Source organism: Rhipicephalus sanguineus, unplaced genomic scaffold, assembly GCF_013339695.2.
Source record: "Rhipicephalus sanguineus isolate Rsan-2018 unplaced genomic scaffold, BIME_Rsan_1.4 Seq10700, whole genome shotgun sequence".
Lineage (NCBI taxonomy): Eukaryota > Metazoa > Arthropoda > Arachnida > Ixodida > Ixodidae > Rhipicephalus > Rhipicephalus sanguineus.
In genome coordinates, this window is record NW_023614271.1 from 41,614 (window position 1) to 49,851 (window position 8,238).

General features: G+C 43.4%; 1 long non-coding RNA gene across 1 annotated transcript; it reads right to left on the reverse strand.

Annotated features, from left to right (window-relative positions):
• Positions 1-3,899: 3,899 nt before the first annotated feature.
• On the reverse strand, positions 3,900-7,459 carry LOC119376026 (uncharacterized). The gene is made up of 2 exons (XR_005180484.1): positions 7,352-7,459; positions 3,900-4,077 (listed from the first exon to the last, which is right to left on the reverse strand). It is a non-coding gene; the product is annotated as an uncharacterized LOC119376026 (long non-coding RNA).
• Positions 7,460-8,238: the final 779 nt, after the last annotated feature.

Consider the following 8,238-nt stretch of genomic DNA (forward strand, 5'->3'; position numbering starts at 1 on the left):
CGAGTGAAATACGAACGGGTACGCCAATGTCTGTTGTCTGCTTTTATTTTGAATTTGTAAGTTCAATAACTTCCGTTTCCGTGCATCTATCTCCAAAATTCTTTTTTGCATTCATCTCAGGACGATACAAGGAACACGTTCCGATGTAAAAATCGGAGGGTAAAATATGGGCGCAGGGCCCCTTTTACAATGTATTCTGTTACGCAGGCAAAACCACGCATAGCATAGCTATGCATAGTACGATACAGTAAGTGTGCGGGAAAGGAAAGTAACGGTGAGGAGGGGAGAGATATAGCATAGCCGTGTATATGGCGTTACGCAGGCAAAACCATGTAAGCACAGCCGTGCATAGCATAGCCATGTATAGTAAGGTATAGCAGAGGGAGGTACAGAAGTGAAGGTAAAAGGAGGGGGGGGAGAAAAGGAAAGGGTAAAGCATAGCATAACCATGTATGGTTTCACACAGGCAAAACTATGTATAGCATAGTGATGTAGAGTACGATATAGTAAAGGTGCGGGAAGGGGAAGACACCGTGAGGAGGAGGGAAAGGAGCGTAGAGCATAACGTAGAATGTGTCACTCAGGCTAAACCATGTGTACATTTCTATGTATAGTATAGAATAATAAGGGTGTGGGAAAGGGAAGTGAGGTGAAGAGGAGGGAAAGGAGGAAGGGAGTTGTGTAGAGCTTTGAATAGCCATATATGGTGCCACACAGGTAAAACTAGGTATAGCATAGCCACGTATAGTACGGTACAGTAAGGGTGCGGGAAAGGAAATAATTGTGGGGAGGAAGGAAAAGAGGAAGAGAGAGGGTAGAGTATAGCACAGCCATGTATGGCATAGCCAGGTATAAGTACAGCAGACGTGGGGAAGGGAGGTGACGGCAAGGAGAAGCGATGTGAGAATGATGAGGAGGGAAAGTACGAGGGGGAGGGTAGAGCACAGCATAGCCTTGTATACTACAGTATAGGAAAGAGATGGGAAAGGGAAGTGAGGGCGAGAGAAAAGGAAACAAGGAGGGGAGATGGCACGACGCATTCCAAATGAAGGTTTCCTTTCCCGCCAGTGAGGGCGAGCAAGCTGCACGTTTAGGACGCCAGCGCGCTTGCCCGTGAACGCGAGCGTCGCTGAAGTGTGGGCGAATCGCTGCTCCGCACTCGTATACAGCTTTCACGTTGAGTGCAACTGCATATGTTTTTATGATTTTTTATTGCGACAACAATTCTACGGACACTCTTAGCTGATTTTTGCCGTCGCCGTCATGTCCCGTATATATATATATATATATATATATATATATATATATATATATATATATATATATATATATATATATGTATTAAAGGCACAGAGAAAGATAAAGCAGAAGAAAAAAATTCCGAGGCACCCGACCGGGGATTCGACCCAGGGTCTCCCAACCCGCTGCATTAGAAAACTCAACCATGCCCCATGCATGCGCCGGCGAAATAACGGCGAGCTATTTATATACACCATTTACTGCTGGTGGTAAGCAAATTTCGGAGCAGCTTGAGCGTGTTTTCTATTACGCAACGCTCCTAATTTTCTTTCAGTTTGAAAACTGCCCTTGAGACGTCCACGACAAAGTGGCCCTTTTCTGTGCCCACTCGGGATGTGGAAAGGAAAAAAACAAAGAACACCGGGCACAGCTTACATCAGACGCCCCTCTGTGGCAGAAGACGCAGTGGGGTCACTCCACGCGCCGCAGTTTAATAGAAAAGAAATATCTAAGAGCGTCTGATTCTCTAATGTCGACACTTGCAGCGCGTTGCTCAAGGACAAAGACGTAAGAGCTGCGACAGTTGTTAGTTAACGCTTGCCCTGTGCATGCCTGTGCGTTGTTTCGGACATCTTTCTTTGTTCTTCAGCGGCGCGCTGCAAGTATCGAGCTACTCTCGTTCTTCGTGTGACACTCCAATTTCTTGCTACCGCATCCATTGCTTCGGCCTTGCGGCGAAACCGACTTTTTTGTCATGCTTCGTTGGTTATTTCCTTTTGCACATGACGCCGCTCATTGTTCTTCAACGAAAAATCCTCTTGTCTGCTCACGGGTGGCTTGTCATGGCATCAGTTAGATATGATCTGCACATCAATAAAGGACTCAGTTGAAGTTCAGCGCCTGTGTTCTAGGTATCTTTGTTTGTCTGTCTATGTTTTCGAAAGTTCCACGCTGTTGTTCTCAAGATGATGCATGAGAACCAACTAGTCCGCCAGTACCGCCTTACCAAAGATCACTTATTGCCGTGATAGAATTTTAAAGACATGTTAGTACACGCAAAGTAAGCTTTACGTGTGCTGCTCACATAACACCTTGTTCTCGTCTTAGATGTAATACTTGCAAACACCTTTAAAATGATGTTGCTGTTAAAAACACCGGATGTGATTACACCCATCATATGAAATCGCGTTTTCACTGCACTCGCTGAAATGTTATTACATGCTCGAATGTTCACATTGGGAGACAGAGTAGATTGGCGAAACAGGACAGTCTGTCAATACATTAAACGGGCATCGCGCGGACATGGCGAAGAATTTACCGAAAGCAGAGGCACATCATTTTAATGTGGCCGGCCACAACTTGGATGATATCAAGTTTCACATACTTCAGTCAAACTTCCCATCACCGAGAGGCAGGAAATACAGAGGGCTCTATCTTGTTAGCGAATTTATTACACACTGGCCAATAAGTGCATATGTATCAAAGGGTGCTTTGGAATCAATGCGATATTGTAGGTACCCCACGAAAAGCACGGAGGCTTGAGCCTATTATCTAGGAATTTTAGACCGTTCCGATAACCGTGAAATAAATTTTACCACTTTTGACATTCATGACTTAATTGGCATAGTTTTACCCACTTTGTGCACTTTCAAGGCGAAAGAAAACACGACACAAAGTGTGTGATTTCTTTCTCCCGCAGCCCCTCTCCACTTTTGTTGTTAGGGGAGAGTGAACCAGGCACGCACGCGCTGAGGTTGCTGCCTTGAAGAAGACAAGACCGCTTGTCGAAACGTCGCCTGCAGCGATACCCGCTGTTAAAGCATTTTTCATCCCATCCCTACTGAAACGATCCGTATATGCGGATCCATACATACGGAATTATTGGAATATGGAAAGCCGCATGATGCGGAATCCGCATCTTACGGCAAGCCGTATCGTGCGGAAAGATGCGGACATCCCCAGCTTATGGAAAGTGCCATATCGTGCGGAAAGATGCGGACATCCCCAGCTTATGGAAAGTGCCATATCATGCGGAAATATGCGGACAACAGCAGCTTACGAAAAACCGCATAATGCGGAAATCATGCAGCTATCTGCCGCATTATGCGAAAATCAGATGGACGTTCTAGACCTCGTGGAAAGCAACATAAGAGGCAGTTGGCCATTCACGTTATTTGTAAAGCTGTACTGTGTAGAAATAGTGTGAATATTTCTGTCTTAATGTTGCATGAAGGTGAAATATGATTGCTATCTAGACACAGCCTTGATGAGCAAACAAAGGCTTTTAGAAGAAACAAATGTGTTAATAAGCTACTGAATTAATATGCTGGACATCAAGCTGCAGTCATACTGCAACGAAATAATGCAGGGTTGTATGTAATAGAAAAAACACCAGCTAAAATTCTCCCTGCTTAGGACGGCATAAAATTTAGCTTTTGGTAAAATTCAATAAAATTAGTCTTCGCATAAAGAAAGAATTTACATGCTCTTCAAAACCAGCCCCGCTGCAAGGACTAAAACTTGTTTTATATAGCACGTTCTAGCTGTGTCAATATGCATACCTCAATTGACTGTTCAAATGAGGTCACCTTGCACCATCACTTCACGAGTTGTATCTCACCCATGGAAAGATGGTGCAAAACAATGTGCAACAACAGGAATTTAAAAATGAAAACTTTATAATGAATAAAATTAATATTCATGCCGTTTTGAAAGCCTCACAGTGGAATCATTTCTTAAGGACTTTAAGCAGGTCCCCCAAATGGCGATTGAGATTCCGGTGGCGCTGTGCCTCAAGGACGTTGCTTGGATGCGCCTTGAGGTGTTCTCCGTAGGCATCTGCATGCATAAATCATAAACACATGATGTCAGACGCACATGTAAGCAGCTTAGTTCACATGCAGAAGAAATAACACACAGAATGATGCTGAAAAAGAAATGCACATACTGCTTTTTTATGTATTTGTGTGAATAGAAAAGGAAAGTGCACGAGTGAGCTCCAGCGCATGCAAAAAATGTAATGGCATGCTTATTGCATGGAAAATAACTAGGTGCTTCTTACTATTTTGAACATATTTATGTGTAGTAAATCTGTTGAAATCTCATTACGTAAAACTTTGAATTAAATGTCTTCTGTATACTAACAAAAACTTTAAGTATTGCCAGTAAAAGCCCTAAATGAGCATTTAGTAATGTGTACATGTGCATTTACTTCCCTTAAACTTTAGTTTGTCTGCAATAATACCATCTTGAACAGCTTTGTAACATGAAATGCTGCAAGTTATGAAGCTGAAAAACCAGCACACAAGTAGGCAGGTCTGTGCCAGCCAGACCAAAACAGCCCACCAAACAGAAATAGGCATAAGTGAACGGCAAGCTTTAGAATTAATCAATTCGTGTTATAAAAAAATTGAATACAACTGCACAATGTGAAGCATTCTCTATCAAAAGCATAATAGCACCATTATAAACAAAGGTAATTTATTGGCATACTCAAGACATATAGAAAGTGAATTGCAATTGAGCTGGAAGAGTATGGTAGCATAGGTGATTTCCCCTACACAAAATCAAATTTATTATGTGAACTCTGGCAATTATAAATCAAAATTATCACACTGTTGGAGACTTGAAAAACCAAAAAGTACTTGCGTTCATGAACACTGATGATATATCCAATAGAAAGATCGACTAGAGAAATATTTAACCACCTATCCACAAATTTCTAACACACCCCTAGAAAATACCTAATCGGCGCTTATGACACAGCAGTGTAATGTCATTGTTACAGAAACGACATGGAATAGCACCCCGCTCGAGCACAATGAGAGACTAATCTTCAAACTCAATTACGCAGAAAAAAACAAAGCACGAAGCAAAGCAAAGCAACGGGCATTTGGCAACCTAATGCCATCGCAGGACGGGAAGTTCAGAGTGCGCATTACAAGGGAAGAATGATAATAAAATTTGGCTGACAGAATTAGTGCTGCAGTCGTAATGCAAGTAAGTGCAACATCTGGTTAACCCTAACCAGCATAGGAAGAAAAATTACAACACTGAATCCCGTGATCAAAGGCCACGAATGCTGTTAAGGACTGTCTGTGGAATGAGAAGAAACATTTCAAACGGCTACAATAAAAAATTACGTTTAGTTATATTTCCTTTTAGCCAGTATCTTCAACTTTTCAATGTAAACATGTGCCTCAGTCTAAGGTGTATAAAATATTTATGTACACTTCACACCATTTATAACGCAATCGTTCACAGTGCAGGACCGGTTATAATGCAGTTTTTTCTGAATTCAGCATACCCTCCCATAAAGCACCACGTATACACGCATGCCGCTTACTGTGCAGTCCCCCCACATGAAACATCGGCTATAAGGCGGCTGCTGCAAAATTCTCAGAGACTCGAAGCGAGTGCGCTTCAGATCAGCCTGGGAGAGAAGAACCACAGCGTTATGGAGGATGAGATGCAGAGCGAATGAACAGGAAACAGTGGAAGAAAAAAAAAAGAAAAACAAGGGGGGCATCATGGTGTGAAGAGGGGGAGTGATTGCCTAGGCAACAGAAAAGCCTTTGCTCCCTTTGCTCTGGCTGCTTGTTGTGTGTGTGCTGCGCTCTGAAGGGCCACCCGTGTCTGCATGAAGTGCACGTAACTGCTGTTTGGCTCTTCGGTTTTCTGTCGGGAAAACAGTCTCATCGTAGAGTGAGATCTTGTGCGTGCGACCTCTATTCCCCAGCAAGTGATAATGTTTTGAGACACGACAGAGCTTTTGCCTTTGCCACCAGCAGGTGGACTTACAAGCTTGGAAGACTCTTTCAGGATAGTTGGCGTGACTTTCCTGATCGCGGACCGGAACTTCGTTTCACACCTGCAGCCCACTGTTTAGGACAGAAGTGCAACATCTTCTACGCCCGATATCCGTGTTGTTTGGGGCAAACTCCCGCAAGCTAGGCCTAACGAGCACTAGCTACCTAGTTGTTAGTGTCTGCGGACTATCAAGGTTACGGTTTGGTGCCGAGTCAATGAAACGTTTTGGAGTTGTTGCAGTCAGGAGTGACTTAAAATCTTCACCGAAAACTAGGGAGTGCATGTGCAATACTAGATTGGTGGTTCAAGGTTGTCACTGTTTTTTGGACATCGCCCCCGGAATTTCAATAGCCTCTCCCCGTATAGTTTCTGGCCAGTGTTGTACCACAGCGAAGTTCGCATAAATGTGGAGGTCTGAAGAGTCAGTCAGCGGCTTTCCGCTACGGCACTCTTTCTTTTTGTTTTCTTGTTTCTGCGTTCACTATGTCGACACTGCAGGTCCGCAGACGTTAACCTTTCAACATTGACAACTTAACGCCCAAGTTGCACGCCTAGATAGTCGGAATCATGCGGGTGCCTGTTGGTCATGTTTTTCAGATGTACAGCTTTTCACAAATGTTGTTTTGTTTACAGGGCAGTGCCACTTATAGTGCAGATATTTGCGACTCTGGCAACTTGTTATAAGCGGTCCATGCTGTACATGGTTTATTCATTGAATTGCTGATATGTTTTTTTTGCAAATAATGGCCATTTACGCATCATTTATCTGCAACGAGACCGTTGAACCAGTATGCCACTGCATCTGATTCACTGGATGTGACTGATGGATTATGTAGCATTCATGAAGCAACGGATACCCAATTTTTCACCATACATGCTGACCCGCCAAGGTGCTAATGATAACAAGGCCAGGCATACATGCAGGGCCTCCCGTGAGCAAAATTTCAGCATTTAATCTATGCTAGGCTCATTTGTGCTCTCACGCCTGGAACAAAACTCAAGTATAATGCAAAATTTTGGCAGCTCTAGAAGAAAGTGATATAGCGAATTTTTCCTGATGCATCTGAACATTTACCGAGGTGACAAGGCTACAGCAGTCTGTGGCGGCAGCCACAACCATGTTGAAACTTCTGAACAGGTGCACCACTTGGGGCCACTAACAGCACCGGTGCAAAAGTCGACACTACCTGGCTAGAGAAATTACCACACTTGTCACCCCTATTCCTTCTAGCCACCCAGGCTGAATCTCACCCACTATTCAGCACGTGTGACAGGACAAAAACAAAACCATCCAGGCACTCACACTGTAGAGCATGAAGTTCCTCTCGGGCTGGTCACCTCCTTTCTCCTTGATGAAACAGCAGCATAGTGCACTGGCAATGCACTACTGGAGCAAGTTTTCAATGCACCAACAGTGCCCTTCCTGCTTGTGTCAGAGAGAGCTTGGGGTCCTTGGTCTCTTCTGGAGACCACTGCCACTTCTGGTTTTCTGCTGAAGATCACCCTGCACAAGGTCGTAGATAAGGTCTTTAGAATTGTAAATTATAATATCCGAAATTCTGCAGCAAAAGAAACACTCCCATTTTCCAGAAGGCATACTGAGGCATCCCTTCTTAAAATTAAGGTCCTGCATTTGCAACCTCTATTTTAGGTTCTTTTTTTTTTGAACCTGCGCTTGACTTTGAGGTGTTAGTTCACTGCGCACTGTATGTAAAAAAAGCTCATCCAGCACAACCACAACCCTAACTGGACAGGCAGGCAACGTTAGCTGGATGCTCTGGATGGCTTCTTTAATGAAACGGCTTACGTGACACTGATGGTGGTACTACACTGAAAATATGCAAAGATTTATTAATCACTAAAGGGACCGACAACTGGGCCAGAACGTGTGATTAGATCCTGGCGGAAATAAAAAGATCGTGAATTGCAGGGCATGCTTTTCGCAATTTGAGTAAGATTACATATTTAAAACTGCGTTTAAAGGTAAAAAAAAAAACCAGTATGCCATGCATCCTAGCAGAAATTGCCTGATGATGTGTTATCGAGCCGTTCTGTTTGCTGTACATAGTTTGATGCTTTAATGTGCACCATAATTAGTGCTCAAAATTAACTGTATTATATTATAACCTATCCCCGTCCTATTCTGTGCTGCTTACTAGGCAAAGGAGTTGATGCTAATAAGCAGCGTTG